The sequence below is a fragment of the Ornithodoros turicata genome, chromosome 2 (genome assembly GCF_037126465.1).
Source record: "Ornithodoros turicata isolate Travis chromosome 2, ASM3712646v1, whole genome shotgun sequence".
NCBI lineage: Eukaryota > Metazoa > Arthropoda > Arachnida > Ixodida > Argasidae > Ornithodoros > Ornithodoros turicata.
In genome coordinates, this window is record NC_088202.1 from 5929087 (window position 1) to 5945263 (window position 16177).

Below are 16177 nucleotides of genomic sequence, written 5' to 3' on the forward strand. Positions count from 1 at the left end.
GACTTATTTTTATTATAACAGTTAGATCACAGTTATCTTTCAAGTCTATAGTCATTTCAAAGAATGAGCAAAGCATAGTGCTACTCTAGTTTACAAAACAGTTGAGCTTCCTTGACATTTGAATTTTCATACTCTAATTCACTGTGTTATGCAAAGTAAATAACGGGCATATTGTAAGACAATTACACACATGTCTCGCTGTAGGGATAAATATTCCTTCTATTGACGTTACATGACACAGTCAACCTAACACAGCATCGAATCGACATTTAAATTAAGTCGATCCACATACCGTGTGAGGACGACGATGAGGCAATGTTGATTTTGTGTTGGTGATATCCAAAGCGAACAGAAAGTCCAACAGATCACTGGTCTCTTTGCGGAGATTTTTCCGACAAAAGGAGGTCATCACACTCAAGTCTTGACTGATGAAGATGTAGGACAACTTTCCCGTTGCAAGAGAGAGTCTTAGAAAGGCTGTCTCGCTCCGATGAGGAGCAAAGTCGCTCTACACATGATGCCGACGAGTCGCTGAAGTTTCTACAGTGAGCCAGACGGTATGGGGAAGTGACGGAGACAATCATGAACCGTTCGTACTGCATTTCCGTGAATGTTACAATGAACTCGCATACAGCAGCCTCAGATGATTACGCTCGAAGACGACAGAGTCCACTCGTACATCAACTGTCTGACCCGCTCAGTCTCACCAGCTCAGTCTCACCAGAGAGGGGCTCGCAGTGACGGCGAAAACATACGGATTTGACAGGCAGACCACATGACCCCCCCTCTCTGGATTCGACGCTGCGCTAGGAGTTCTGTTGAATGTTTCAGCCATCTTTATGTCAAGGTTTTCTTTCCCATACTTTTATTGACAACTTCCACGTGACAACAGCGTGCCTTGTAGACGTCATAGACACTAATCACCTCTTTCCGCAAACTCATCGCTAGCCTAATCTCACTTCGTTCCGCTTGACAACTTTTGCGCATTCGACATCGTGTTACATCTTTTCCTTCCACGTGATCGCTCCATGCATATGGCTTCGTGTTACATCGTTGCAGTCAACATCCTCGTTACTCACGGTCCGCAAACTCTTCGTTAACCCTTTTTTTTCTTTTTTCCTTTGCAAAGTAGAGCGTGGGTAGCACTTTCGAAATCTGCTTTCGCAAAGGAAGAGATCCAGCGTCGTCTGCTTTTCATCACTTTTCCGAAGAGAGGCGAGCATGGAATGATAGCGACACATGTTAAGAACTAAAACAAAAAAAAAAAACAAGTTGAAACGAAATAGTAATGTCTTCAAAGAGTGCTTGATTATTATGTACATATTTCTACTCACTTAAAAACAAAATAAAATAAACTAGAGATTCTCCGATTAAATCTTTTTATTGAGATACTTTAACAACAATATAACAGCCCTCTTCGACAGCGTAATTCCATATCCAGAATGATGTTGGCCATGTGTTCGACCGAGTGTGTATACATTTTGTGGGCAGCGGTGAACTTTTAGCTCCCGATCCTCACACAAACAACATACTTCTACACATTCCTGATCGTAAAAGCTATGACTGACATTCACCAATCTCAAGCACATCTGTAGCTGTTGTGTTTCATTGTGTGTGAGAGTAACTCCATAGCGTGTTGGAAGACCAGTCTTGTCCCAAAGTCGTAACGCCAGCAGTGATGCATTAGGAGGACACGTATGGGCATAAACGTATTCTTCCAGCTCAACTTCTTTGCTACAGTTACCTTGTCGAAGTGAAGATGATGACTTCGTTAACTCAAAAGTTACTAAGACGAGAAAGAATATGTGACACAGAAGACAAAATAGAAAACACACCCTATCCATTTCGCTCTTTTATGATGAAGTGAGAAGGTCTTAGTATTGAGGATGAATTTACTTCTTATTGACGATACATTTTTCTTATTCACAGACAAGTCGATTTTTCAAAAGGTCCAGAGTAAATAAAGTTATGTACTTGGCAGTTGAATGGAATCCATGCTTTATGGCAGTGTCGATAAAACACAGACTCTTTGTAGCAAGTTGCATGGCATCGAAACGAGTCGAATAGTCAAATAGCTCACTCATTTGCCGTGACCATTCGGTTAGTAAAACGAATGATGAACTTGTTAAAAACGAATCGTCTGTATGAAGCATGGAATACATTTCCTTTGCAGTTTCCCAAATGACTTGATTTGGAGGATTATTCGGTAGAGCTCGAAACAGCACAATGTTCGTCACAATTTGAAAAGCTTCCGCTAATGGCGTCCTCTTGACCGTTGTTAACCCACAATTTGATAGCTGCTTCCAAGAGGTATGTTTCTCATTACATGGCAGATGGAGTTGAAATATGTGGGACCTCCTATTCCATTTACCGCATTCATCTTCTCCTTTTTCCGATTGCTCTGTTTCGTCGTCTGTGGACCATGAATCGCCAGGCTGGGTTTCAACGTCGGACCATGCTGTACTGGTCATTTTTTTTTCAACCAAGGTAATTTTCTGCTATCCACTGCTTGTCCGCAGTTCCACTGAATCTAACTAAATACTGGAGCTTTCCATTTCTAACTCGTCTTTTTATAATCTTTTCTACTTTCGGTACTTCTCTCACTCTTACCATTTCACTCTCGTAGAAACTACCAATGATATCTTCATTGTTAAGGTCACGCAGTAGGTATGTATTAGGATAACCTATTTTGATTGCTCTCACCGAAAAAATCTCTTTCGTAAATGACTGTAAATATCTCTTTGTTAACTGGTGTCTATATTTGGCAATTCTAACGAAATTACCAAGATTGTAAACTGGCTTCTTTGGGGGTTCAGTTGGGGTGGGATAAAGTCTTTCTCGGAAAATGTGCTCGTTTTCTTTGGTTACATCCACAGGTCTCGCAGAGAGAGTCCTGTGCACTCGATTGTTGTACACTTTGATTACTTGAGGTAGAATCTTCACATAACGTTTATGACCCTGATAGGTAAAGATACGGTAAAGTGTAGACACAATACTTCGCTGACATCTCTCAACTATCGCACATTTATAAATAGACATAGAATGATATAACGTTATGCCTTTTCTTTTCAAGAACTCTCGCACTACCTTGTTCGTAAACTCTGTTCCTCGATCACTATGTATCAGCCGGGGAGTACCGATCCTCTTAAATGCAACTTTAAGTGCTCGAAGAATCTCAGGAGATTTTTTATTGCGAATAGTACAACAGCGAGGAGCCGGGAAAAAGCATCTATACAGAAGAACAAATAGCGAAAACCATCATTTTGCCCTTTTAGAGACTGCATGTCCTTTAGGTCGATTTGGAACATTTCCTGCTTTCCGAGTGCAATTATTTTCCGAAAGGTCTTGGGTCGCTTGTACTCCTTATGTAAGCTGTAAACATCACTTGTCTCCAGATATTTAGCAACTCTGCCCTTCTTTTCACCGATGGCTTGAGCGAGTCTCTGCACTCCACCAAAACTGCCGGCATGTTCTGGGTCGTAATAGGCGGCCATTAGTGCTTTCTTCTGCTGCGAACTCGAAGAGCGTCAAGGGATAGATAGGCATTTATTGTAGCTGACACGTCTCCTCTCATCCAGGAAGGTTGTCTGTTGTGAAGTTCATACTTCAGCAATTCGACAATGGACGAGTGTGGCACTACCTTCCCGTGACATATAACTCTTCCATACTCGTCGTAAGCTAGAACAGTTGTTATCAGTTTGAGTATTGCTAATACCTTTTTATGATGCCTTGGAGGGAAGTGCGACAATATGGTTTCATCTTGAAAATAGTCTTTCTGTTCCTCCTGCACAGGCTTCAATATGGGGTCCATGTTAGGTTTCGGCGGGCACGCTTTGCAGCACGTGTGATTGCTGGCGAGGCACCTTCAGGTGTGCTTGCTTCACTTGTAACAGGCGATGCTCGACTGCTCGATGCTCCCGTTACTCTGTGTTTTTTTAAACGATTTGGATGCACAATAAGTGTTGGTCGATTCAGTTTGACCAATAGCGGCAAGATGCGATCGAAGTAAGGAGGAGTTGGAACATTTCTCGCTCTTGAGACAAGATAATAAACGAGATCGATTATATTACTATTCTCCAACGTTTGACCATCAACGATTACTTCGAAGGTTTGCGCATTCCAGGAGATTGTTGGTTGTAGAAGTTGCAGAAGTTGGTTTGCTCTGACCTTATAACCACTACTCATAAAACCAACAATTGTGTCACTTTTCTCCCCCTCCTCGGTCTGTGTTCCTTCTTCTCGCGATCCAGGAAGTGTTTCGCTTGTATGTTGTTTTGCAGCTCTACTTGAATGTAGCAAAGAGTGAAGATATTGAATTATCTCTTTTGCCTTGATGTCATCCGGTTCATCTTTCTTCAATATATTTGGGATGTGATCTTCTCGGTAAGGTACAAGTTCGTATTTCTGCATCGATTATACTCCGATTGCTTTTGCAATCGCTCTTCCACCCAATGAGGAGATGAGACCCAACAAAGGTGGCAATAGAAACTGCAGAAAACCACCTGATTGTTGCAAGACCTTTTAGCTTTCTTGACCCCCATTGCGTCTCGTTTTGCCAAAATGCGAATTGATGCTGCGTAAGGTTTTAATTGCTTTCTTACTCTCGGAGTTACTGTGACGTTTCCTTCACAAAGGTTCATACAAATTTCTCTGACCGTATTCAACTGATCCTTTGTAGCATGCTCCAAAAGATAATAACGTTGCTCGGGTGACGTAGTTTCTGCGAGCAAGTGAAGAAAATGAATATTCTTCTTTACACGTTTCATGTTTTATATACTATTTGGCGATGATCGTCGGGAAATATGTTCGTCCACACTCGATAGTGGTCTGAACAATTTTGAGACAAGTCAATTACGATGTATGAATACGGTTTCTTACAAGCATCCTTATATATGCTTGTCAATAAGTCGCTTTTGTTCCGTCCAAACAATTGTCGTGAAAGTATTTGTAATTGATCCACAGTTCGAGCAGAACGACATAGAATTAGAGCACTGCTATTGAACTGAATACGTCTATACAGAGGATCATTAACAAATAAATATTGAGTAATGAAGATGGCCGAACAGTTGAGATGGTGGCATCCAGCTACATAGAAGTTACAGATTTCTTTTAGCCTTTTCTTGTCAGCCAAGCAATCGTCAAATATGATTAAAAAATTTCTAACATCCTCCAGGTTAGTGGGAATATCTTGACTGAAAGTTACCTCGGGAAAATCGTCAAAAATAGGTTGCTTGTACAAGTATATGTATAGTGTACGATCGAAAGGTTTATCGAAGACAGTGGCTCTATGCTTGATCAAACGTGTAACGAGTGTCGTCTTTCCACTTTGACTTTGTCCAGATATAGTCATTGAGACAGGAGTGATAAACCTATAAGGTCTAACCTCAGTCATCTCTTCCAAGTAAATGAAGACTGGTATAAATAGCACATTACATAAGACTTTTACTCTTTTTTTCTTCAAGCATGTGTGTTTTTTTATGAAAACGATAAATGGCAAACAACACTTATGCACCCTTTATGCACTCCTTTAGTTTGTCAATGTTGGATATGGGAGCTGAGAAACTCATATCTGTATATCTTGTGCAGCAAGTCAGTGTAGAATTCTCAAGTTCTAGCACTTTCAGTTTGTGCAAACATGCAATATGAGTCTGTGACTGTATCTTTTTTTCGGAACAAGTCTGTTCTAGACGTTTTTTTTTTCTTACTTTTTCCTGTTCAAACTTGTCTAGACATGTGATGAGCACGTGATTGGTTACGTCAGAGAAGGTAACCAACAAAGTCAAACATGTCTATGCATGCACTGTTCGCAAAGCGCTATATAAGACTGCCCTCCATGACGATTCTTCGCACAGATCCTCACAGGAGGAAGGGTACGTTACACTTTTTTCCTTTCGCTCCGATATGTGGGAAAGTGTGCTTATATTTATTCTTATTTTCAGCTTCACTCTGTGTGTAGAAAAGAATAAGTGAGCCAGAGTGAGAAGTCACCACAAGAGAAAGGTATGACATCTATTTTGGATAAGCTCGATAAACTCAAGAAACCTGGAGATGGAGATATTCAGAAAATGAGTACCCTACCGAAGAATGAAAAGCTGGAGGTCTTGGATTTGCGAAAGATTGACACGGTGTACGGCGAAGCGGTCTATGTAGAAGTGTTGATGGAGAATGACAAACGTGTAAAGTTCTACCTTCCTAGTCGCTTTAAGCGTGTGACAGAGGATGATCTAGAGGAGATGAGACAACTGCCAAATCTTAAAATTGAGAAAAAGGAGAGATTCAAAGATGGCAAGAGAGTTGCTTCGCCCGACATTCTATTCACTCATGGGAAGAAAAAGTGATGATACATCGACATATCGGCAGCTCCCATCCTGAGACACTTCTCTCCACATCATGGTGACCTGTCACTTATGTCCTCAACACGAACGTCAGTACTATGCATCAATAGAGGGACTCCAAATTCATCTGGCAAACGTTCACGAACTCCAGACACCCTGCATACCATTTTGTGAGACTCTCTGCACACTACGGAACTACACGAAACGCTTCGAGTTGCATCTACATGACAGAGACGAGGCGGGGCATGAAGCCCTGCTGGAAATACTCGGCATGATCTCATTGACTTCTTCCCGCCATTTTAATGAGATTCAATGAGAAATCAGACTGCGAATTCGTTCAACGTGTAAAAGACGACTATTTCTCATTGACTAAAGTCGCAGTGAAGCAGGGAAGCTGCCTTCACGAAACCGGGCTCTGCCGTGTTGTGTGGTGAAGACCACGTCACGAAGCAAGGAACCAATTGAACGAAATGGTTTAATGGTCGTCAGTGAGAAACTCTGACTTCCAATTGATTTAATGAGATCCAACATGTTGTGTATTACAGTCTGCACCAATAGAAGGAATGAGGAATTGTGCTAATGTGTACCAATGAGAAACTGCTTTCCAATTGATTTAGTGGGATCCAACATGTTGCATGGCCGCCAATACAATAAGTGAGAAGCCAGTTGCTGAAGGAACGAGCGTAATGGTGACCAATTATACATCATCACTCTCAAATTAAGTTATAATAAAATTAGGAAGAACGCCGTACGTCCGTGTAGAACATGAACTAATTCGAGGAACGCGTCCGATTCAAACAAATGAAACTCCAGAATACGCACCGTATCGACATATATTGCAAGCGAAAATTGAACGACAATCAGACATAGTATAAATTAATTAATAAAGCAAATGAAAATTTATTCCGAACGAATCAACTGAGAAAGCCGTTCGCCAATGTCGCCGCTCGCAGAGGCAGAGTCCGAAGCGGGCGCGTTGTAACACATTTCCGTGCCGCACCGCATAGTGGCTCGTCTGCGTTGAAAATAGTTCGCTACGTTATTTCAAATGTTCGTGAACATATACTCAAAAGCACATGTGCCGCGCTAAGTTCATACGCACCTATCACTTTAAGCTATTGTTTTTGCATTCGTATAACATTCTAGTGCACGGAAGTCCATGCGTTTCCTCAAATCTTCAACAGATTAGTCAGTCTGTTACGGAATGCCGAGGTGTTCGAATGCGCGCCTTGTCCCGCCCCGCCGTAGTTCACAAGCACCAGCTCCGGTGGCGCAGCGGTAACGCGTGCGCTTGGAGACCGGGAGGTCCGCGGTTCGAATCCGCGGGCCGGCTGTGCCGTCTGGGGTTTTTCCTGGGTTTCCCTCAGATGTGTAATAGGCGTATGCCGGCACAGTTCCCCTGAAGTCGGCCCATGGACGCAGCTATCCTCCCCCCGAGCGGATTCCGCTCGGTCTTCCACTTCACCCCTTCCTCTCCTCCTCTCCACCACCTTTCCCTTCCCGAGAAACATGCCGCCTAATCAGGCAGGCAGACCTCTCGGGTTCCTCCCAACGACACTCCTCCTCCTCCTCCTCCTAGTTCACAAGCAGTTCGCGTATTTCGGGCGTCATTTTGAGGATTTTTTCCCCTTTGTAAGGTATGTAATCGATGTTAGAAACATACCCGTTCTTTCTACACAGTCTCACATGTTTTTGTCCCTGTTCGTAGGCATTACAACCGGTGATGGGAGGAGAGCGAAATGTGCAGTCAGTGTTACCTCCCGCGTTGTGAGCAACGGTATGTAATATATTTGACACCCACTCACACTGACATGCTGCTGTTCTTGTATCTTTTAAAAATTGTGTTTCTCGAAGGTTAGGCTGGTGTGACGCAGCTGGCATAGGCATTTGTCAGCAGGTGACCAGAACGGAATCTTACCGAAGTTAGATGTGATTAGTTTTCACTCATGAAACGCAAGCTGGACGGGACATCGCGAATCACCTACGAAGCACAGAAGACCATGATGGTTGAGTGCTTCAAGACCTTCTGTTTTGTTCGTCGACGCTGTACGGACGTTGGGGACACATCACTACGCAGTTACTGATTGTGGATTTATTTTGTGTGTGTTGGTGATGGACAGTATGCTTTCAAAACATGTAAGTGCTGAATCGAGTTTTTACTCTTGTTGTTCACTGTCTTGCTAGCGATTTTTAACTGATTGGTGAATATTCACACTTTTGAACATTTGAAATAACTTTCACCTTTATATGTCCGACTTGTAATATTTTAATATCTACTGTATTGTGATGTGTGAAGAAATAAATATGCACGCAGAAACGGCATCCAGTGTAACTCCTTTCTACAGCAAAAACATGCGTTCTGCTCATTCGATGCAGCAGAATCGAATGTTATTACACATTCAAAAGGTGAATCGTCAATGAGAATTTCCATGTGACTTTAATGGGAAAATCTGGGCTACAGCACATTGGCCAATGGTAAACTAGACTGGCCTCCAGTGGGTGTGATTAAGCGTTGTTCCACTTCATCCCCATTGACAATTACAGTGATTTCTCTTTGAAACCCACTAAATTCCAGTAGTTTTCAATATGGTATTTGTCCAAAATTGTCGATTCGGAATGGGAAATTTTGGCCTCTTTCAATGAGAATTGTAAATGTGATATCCACTTAAACCGAATGAGATTTCTGGGCTATTTTGAATTGGACTATTTCCAGCAGGGAGTGACAACGTTTTTTCATGAGTATGAACACTATCTTGCTAATGTATTGCGACACTTTGGATTCCCACTGCGCTACTTCACATTTCTTAAAGTAGAACTTGGGCGACATACGCCCGATGAGGAGTTACGACTTGAGATTCATTTTGTACCTTCTAAAGTGAGAACTGTTTGGTCAGAGGGAGATGTACTGCCTTCGATTGCACAGACGAGTAGTGAGATAGCACAAACATTAGAAAACTTAGAAATTCAAGGCTCCGGTTTTTTTCTCTTTCGCATTCTTGCTTGTATTCTAAACATTGGACGTTTGGCTCCTCAACTAATTGGATGTTCCCAATTTGAGTTACCGAGTGAATTGAAACGAAAGTATCGTTCCCTGTTGAATGTGGATTACGGACTACATGAAGATGAAGAGAACATGTGTTTTGTCTTCTCCGTGATTGCTGGACTACATCCTGCCTCGCATCACAGGCGGAGGGCATCTTCCTACAGACCATACATAACACAGTATGTATTTCCTGATACATTTCCCGTAGCTTTCCCAAAAGATGTAGAGATATTTGAGAAACGTAATGAAATTAGCATTAATGTGTACGCGTACGAAAAGGAAGAAAACTACATTTACCCCATCAAAGTTGTTGATGAGGAGCGTCAGAAACATGTGGACTTGTTACTAGTTGACTCTCATTTTGTGCTCATCGCAAATTTTAATGGATTGTTTGTTCCACGTGGACAATTTCATTGTAAAAGATGTACAATGGGCTTCTGCTCAGAGGGAAGTCTGAAGTGTCATTTAAGTATGTGTAAGCAACAGAAAGTAGCCAAGACCATTTACCCAAAGAAGGGAGAGACATTAGCATTTGCAGGGGAACATCTCATGTCAGAAGTTCCCTTCTACTGTGTGTATGACTTTGAAAGTGTGCTGTCACCATGTCTGGATTCAGGAAATGTGTATGAAGATCACATCCCCTCTTCATTTTGTCTGTTAGTGATACGCGCATCCGACTCATATGTCCTCCAAAAGCATCTGTATCGTGGACCTAATTGTGTCACTGTCTTTATGGAGCTACTGCACAGACTCCATGACGACATTTTGGAATGGATACGTACAATTGCCCCTCTAGAAATGACCGCAGAAAATGAGCAGCAGCATGCCACAGCAAGTCACTGCAACGTTTGCCAGGAATCTTTTGCAAAGAAGCAAAAAGTTCGTGACCATGACCATGTAAGTGGAAAATTTCGACAAACTTTGTGTAACACCTGTAACTTGAAACTGAGAGTGCCTCCTAAGGTTCCAATCATTGCACACAATGCCAACTATGACTTGAGTTTTATTTTGTCTCACTTGCATTTGCTTAAGAAAGTAGACATAAAGGTGATTGCCAGTAGCTCCCAAAAATTCAAGGCTATAGACGTTGGCTCTTATCGATTCCTAGATAGTTTAAACTTCTTGAATGCAAGTCTCGAAACATTAGTGAAAAATCTACGTGAGAAAGGTGAAGACAACTTTCGTTGTCTTCGTCAATTTTTTCCAAACGAAGAACACTTTCAACTAGTTGTTCGCAAAGGAGTGTTTTGTTACAATTTTGTCACCACTTTCGAAGCCTACAATGAGCTTTCTCTACCTCCTCGGGATCTATTCTTCAACACTTTGAATGGGACAGAAGTAAGTGAAGAAGATTATTGTCATGCACAGAGGGTCTTTGAAAAATTTCAACTCCGTAATCTGGGAGAGTATTCAGACCTATATTTACTCACAGACGCACTGCTTTTAGCAGACGTGTTTCAGGGCTTTCGTAAGTGGACACTTGACTTTCACAAGATCGAACCTTTTCACTTTGTGTCTCTGCCCGGATTAAGCATGTCTTGCGCTCTAAAAATGAGTAAGGTAGAGCTAGAGTTGATTCACGACCCTGACGCGTACCTGCTGATTGAAAATGGCATACGAGGAGGTATTACACAGTGTTCGCTGAGGAAAGCGACTGCAAATGTACCAGGAACAGAGCAGTTTGACCCCAAAAGCCCAAGTAGCTTGATCCACTACATAGACGTTAATGGGCTTTACGGTTCAGTAATGAGAGAACCACTACCTTACGGAGGTTTCGAGTGGCTCACAGAGGATGAAATCACGAACTTGGATATAACACACCTCCCAGATGACGCACCTATGGGTTACTTCCTCGAGGTAGATCTAGCATATGACAAAGAAATCCACCAACGTCACAGAGATCTGCCAGTTGCCCCCGAGAAAATGTCAGTTCCCTATGATCTGCTGTCAGAGTATCAAAAGGAATTGATGAAGAAGTTTCACCTTCCTGAGAAAGCTACCGATGCAAAATTACTGTTGACATTATTCGACAAAGAGAGATATTTTCTACACTATCGCAATCTGCAGTTGTATATGCATTTGGGCTTGCGTCTCACCAAAGTTCACAGGGTTCTAAAGTTCAATCAAAAGCCCTTTCTCCGATCCTATGTGGACTTCAATCACGATCTTCGAAAACGAGCTACGAATGCCTTCGAAAGCTCCCAAGCTAAGATTGCAATTAATAGCGTGTACGGACGTTCGTGTATGCAGGTTAGAAAGTTTGTAAACTGTCGTCTCACAGTAACCGACGAACAAGTGCTCAGACTCCTACGCAAGCCAAACCTAAAGGAGTTCCGACCACTGAGCTCTCATGTTATCCTCTTCCAATTCTCTCAATCTGTGCTTCGCATGAGACAGCCACTGTACCTAGGATTCGCGATACTGGAACTGTCCAAGCTGAAGATGTTTGATTTTTACCACAACCACCTTCTTCGTGTAGCTCCAGATACTAGACTGTTGTATATGGACACAGATTCCTTCATCATAAAGTTGAGTGAAGAGAAAGCGCTTCTCGAACTAGCTGACAAGCATCTGGATAACTCTAGCTATGACCCCGATCATCCGTTATATTCCGCGAAAAATAAGATGGTACTGGGAATGTTTAAAAACGAGATGCCTTGTGATCACATTCTCGGTTTCTGTTGTCTAAAACCAAAACTGTACGCTCTCGAACTGAGTAGCAAAAAGCAGTACAACCGTGCGAAAGGTGTGAAACATTCTGAAGCACAGAAGCTTCTTTATTCCCTGTACACCGACGCTCTTGAGTATGGCAGAATACACTCTATTAAACAGAACCTGATCGTGCGCAAAGACAATGTAAACAAAAGTGTCTCAGTGACAAAGATTGCTCTCAACCCTTTGGATACAAAGCGTTACATTTGTGCAGATGGAATTGAAACGTTCCCTTTTGGTTTTCACACCTAATCATATGTATGCATCGGACAAGTGTAAACAAAGATGGAAGCAACAGGATGGTAAATGATGGAAAAGCCAATTACCATCAATATAGATGTTACCCTTTCTTTATTCTTGTGTTTTTTTCTAACAAGTGTTTAACACTAAAGGAGTGTTGATTGTACATATCTTCATTAACTTATTCAGTGCACCTTTTTTCCTAAGTTTTTTTATGTGAATGAGAGAGTTGACACTTCCTTAAATAATGAAACTTTTTCAAAGTGTTTGCAAAAAAAAAGTGGAGTATGTACTTTGCAAAACAGCTTGTTTCAGTTCTCTTGTTTTCAAAGTGATGATGAAATTGTGACTGTATAATACTTTTCGCCATTTTTGTGAGCTGTCTGATGTAATGTATCCTACTTTTCTTGCTAAGATGACTAAATAAAGGCTCTTTTCTTTTCAAAAACAAATTTATTCACTTTTAGAGTACACTACAACATGACATGTTATCTGTTTTTCGTGGTATCTGTTTACGCACAAGTATTGCTATCAACCTATCATTGAGTTTAAAGTTGGTGTGTGAGAACCTCCGAGTACACTCTTCAAGTAGAAACCCACAGCAGAGAAGACTACCTACATAGAGACAATAAAGTCCACATGTGGCTGAGCCGTATCCCTGAAGTCGTTTCCTGTTGTAGTGAAATGAAGATGCTGGGTGTATGAATTTGTAGAACTCCTTGTATAGTGGTCGCATTCCGTAGCTATCGAAATAAGAAATGCTCCTATCGTTAGAGATATGGAATAGAGTCCAGTGTTCTCCCGGGGAAGATCTTGGAGCTGTATTCACCACATAAAGACCCGGTCCAGCTTTTTGCAATGCAATTTCATCGCGAGCGAAAGTTCCACGAAAGCATGTCCTTGTGCAATGGTTCCGAGCAAAAGCTGCATAAAATTCCCATTCTTCCATTTTGATTCGTTTATACGAATTTAACGCGTCTGTCTTTGTTTATTTCCAGAACACGAGGTGTCTCGGAAACAAAGAGCACCGTGACAGCTTCTGTAAGGTTAGCAGCAAATGTCAATGTGAGACGAACATTAGCTTGAAGCACTGGACTTAGTGACTGCAGTTCCACATCCGGTGTGAGGTGATAATAAAGCATAAATGTCTCTTTTGCATATGCAGCCGGAGCTAGAGGTATATCCTTGCTCTTAAGTTTGTGAAGCAAATTCATGTATCCCTTTGCATAGATGTCTCGTTGAAAGTCGAAGTCGTCGGTGTAGTGTTGACCGCCAACGTCGAGCACTGCTCTTTTGAGTTTAAAATTTTCAAGCTTAAAAGGGTTCCGTTCTCTATGACCCTGATATGCTTCACTCTTGACCATCAATACGGTCAACTTAGAAGGAACTCGTTCACTATAGAGGTCATCAAATATCACCTGAGATTGGTTTGGAGCGATTGTCCTATACTTAATCTCTAAACCTCGAAGAAGGTATGTGGCGGGTGTCGTTTGAAGTCTTCTTTCAATGCCAACGAGTACGCTTGGAGAAACCTGCACACGTCGGAGGTAGAGCACAATTCGAGAAAACTCTATTGTATGCTTTTCAGTCTCGCTGGGACCAGAGAGGAGTCTAAATTCGTCAGTACATTGTCTCAACACCACTCGAATATCGGTGTTATTAAGGACAAATTTTTCTTGCTGACAGATGTCGCTAAAGATAGGAGAATAAAGATCACAGAGAGTAGATCCTTTGGTGCGTTTATAGCGTGCGAAAAGTCCTTTTGCTTCGTTGGGGATAGCAAAATTTTCAGATTCTCCCACAGGATCTGGTTCGTAAAGCACTGCAGACAAGGTGTGAGTTTGAGTAACATTGTTTGCATTTGTACCAATGTCCAAGTAAGAACGATAGGCATAATGTTCGAAATTAGATACCAGAGTCGAATTAAGATAAATGTGGACATGATGAAAGAGAGAAGATGCAAATGCTTGTACAGGAATAACGTTGTCATTTGTCACTGTACTGCCAGTTGTAGTCAATGCTGCGTCTCCATTTTTACGCACAACTCTACATTGAATGTGTAAGAAACTCGACTGGAGATCAAAGAAGCCGCCACCGAGACCTGGAACATTATGTTCAATCACACCGCTCGAGGTAGGTGCAGAAATGGGGAAAAACTCCACATATTCTGACTTCTCCAGAGAAAAGTTTGTCGGTGGAACAGAAAACAGGTCCAACTGATTCGTTGTGCAGAAGCAAGAATTTTTATGTACTAAGGCGATGGTAGACATCTTTTTTCCTCAGGTGAAAAAGTCAACCTTTCTTCGTTTCTTCGTTGGTTTTACTGATCGATCAATTCTGTTGCCCTTGCTTTTATTACGTTTCCTACCCTTCCCTCTGAGTCTATGCAGCAACTCGTCACGAGTTGAATGGATGGTGCGACCAACCCCTTTCCTTAGTGCCTCTCCAAACGTTGTTCCCTGTTTCACTTCCTCCGCTATGTGACGTCCTGTGTCAAGAAGTTTCCGACCTACATAGGGCGCTACTTGTTTAGTCAGTATAGGTATAAACCGCTGCACCAACTCAGAAAAAAAGCCAGATCCAACTTGATAAAGAGGAGCTGAGTAATGTGGCAATGGTTGATCTCGTTTACCGCTGCCGAAATGCGATATACAACAGGGTGTCTGAGTTATATGCATTTTCGAAAATGTAATGTTACTCCCACACGACCAGAACCAGCAATGAAGGGAATGAAATCACCTATCTCGTTTGCCAGTTCGATTTGAATGCTAGTCAGCTCCTTGACAGTCACATATTTATAGTAAAGATTTGTGAAAGAGTAGGACATAACCTTATTCCGACTCTGCAGTCTAAATGGGAGAAGTCGAAGAAGGGGTGTGGTTATATCACCTACAGCTTCACTTTCGATGATATCGCTGTAAACAAAAATGTAATTTTGCGCTGGGAAGAGGCAGACATCACGCTGAGCAACTGTGAAACTGGAGAAGGTTGTTCGTTTTCCAAATCCAAGCATCAGAGCTAAATATGGGTGAAATGTAACGTAACCATGTAACCATGTAACGTAACCTGACGTTCCAGTTGACAAACTCCATTATAGGGATTGTAAAATATGAGACGAGCATCTTCTGGTAGGTGTAAGTTTGCTCGATATGCGTGATTTATCGCATCGGCGAGGTCCTTCCCTGACTCATAATACCCTTCTGGAACTTCGTATTTGGTTGTACGTGAACGATACGTGATTAGGGTGACTTTCTCTTCAGTGTCCACCTGATACTTCAATACTTTTACTAGCTGGCCTTCATCCAATTCCGAAGAACCGATAATCTTTTCAGGAAGGCCAAGCTTAGCAGAGAGAGTTGAACTTAATTCCAGACCAGTATTTAGTGGAAGTTGTATTTCATAATGACCACTGACTCGTATTATTTTGGCTTGGTTTTTGAAGTGTTTCGTTAGAAGTTGACGAAAAGGTACAATAATGGTTTCTCCCGCAAGAAACTTAACTTGCTCTGTCGTGGTTACGCCACCGAAGAGGCTAGTCTCCGATATACCATTAACGATATCTGTGACATTATTAATTGCAAATGGGATATTCACCTCCCACTTTCCATCTAATTGCACTGGCTGAGCTAGTTTAACTCTGAACTTGCTCATTGTGTTACTAGGAAATACATCACTCGAGGCGTTTGACAGTAAGTTGACATAGAACTGGCTCGCCATTGTTTTTCTTTTTCTAAAATGAAAACAACATGATCGTGAGGAGTTCTTTTAAACCAAGAGCGAAGTCAAATGGGCACGAAATTTAAAATTTGGGGGCGCAGGTAGCGCCATCTGTTGAACGGCGGTAAAT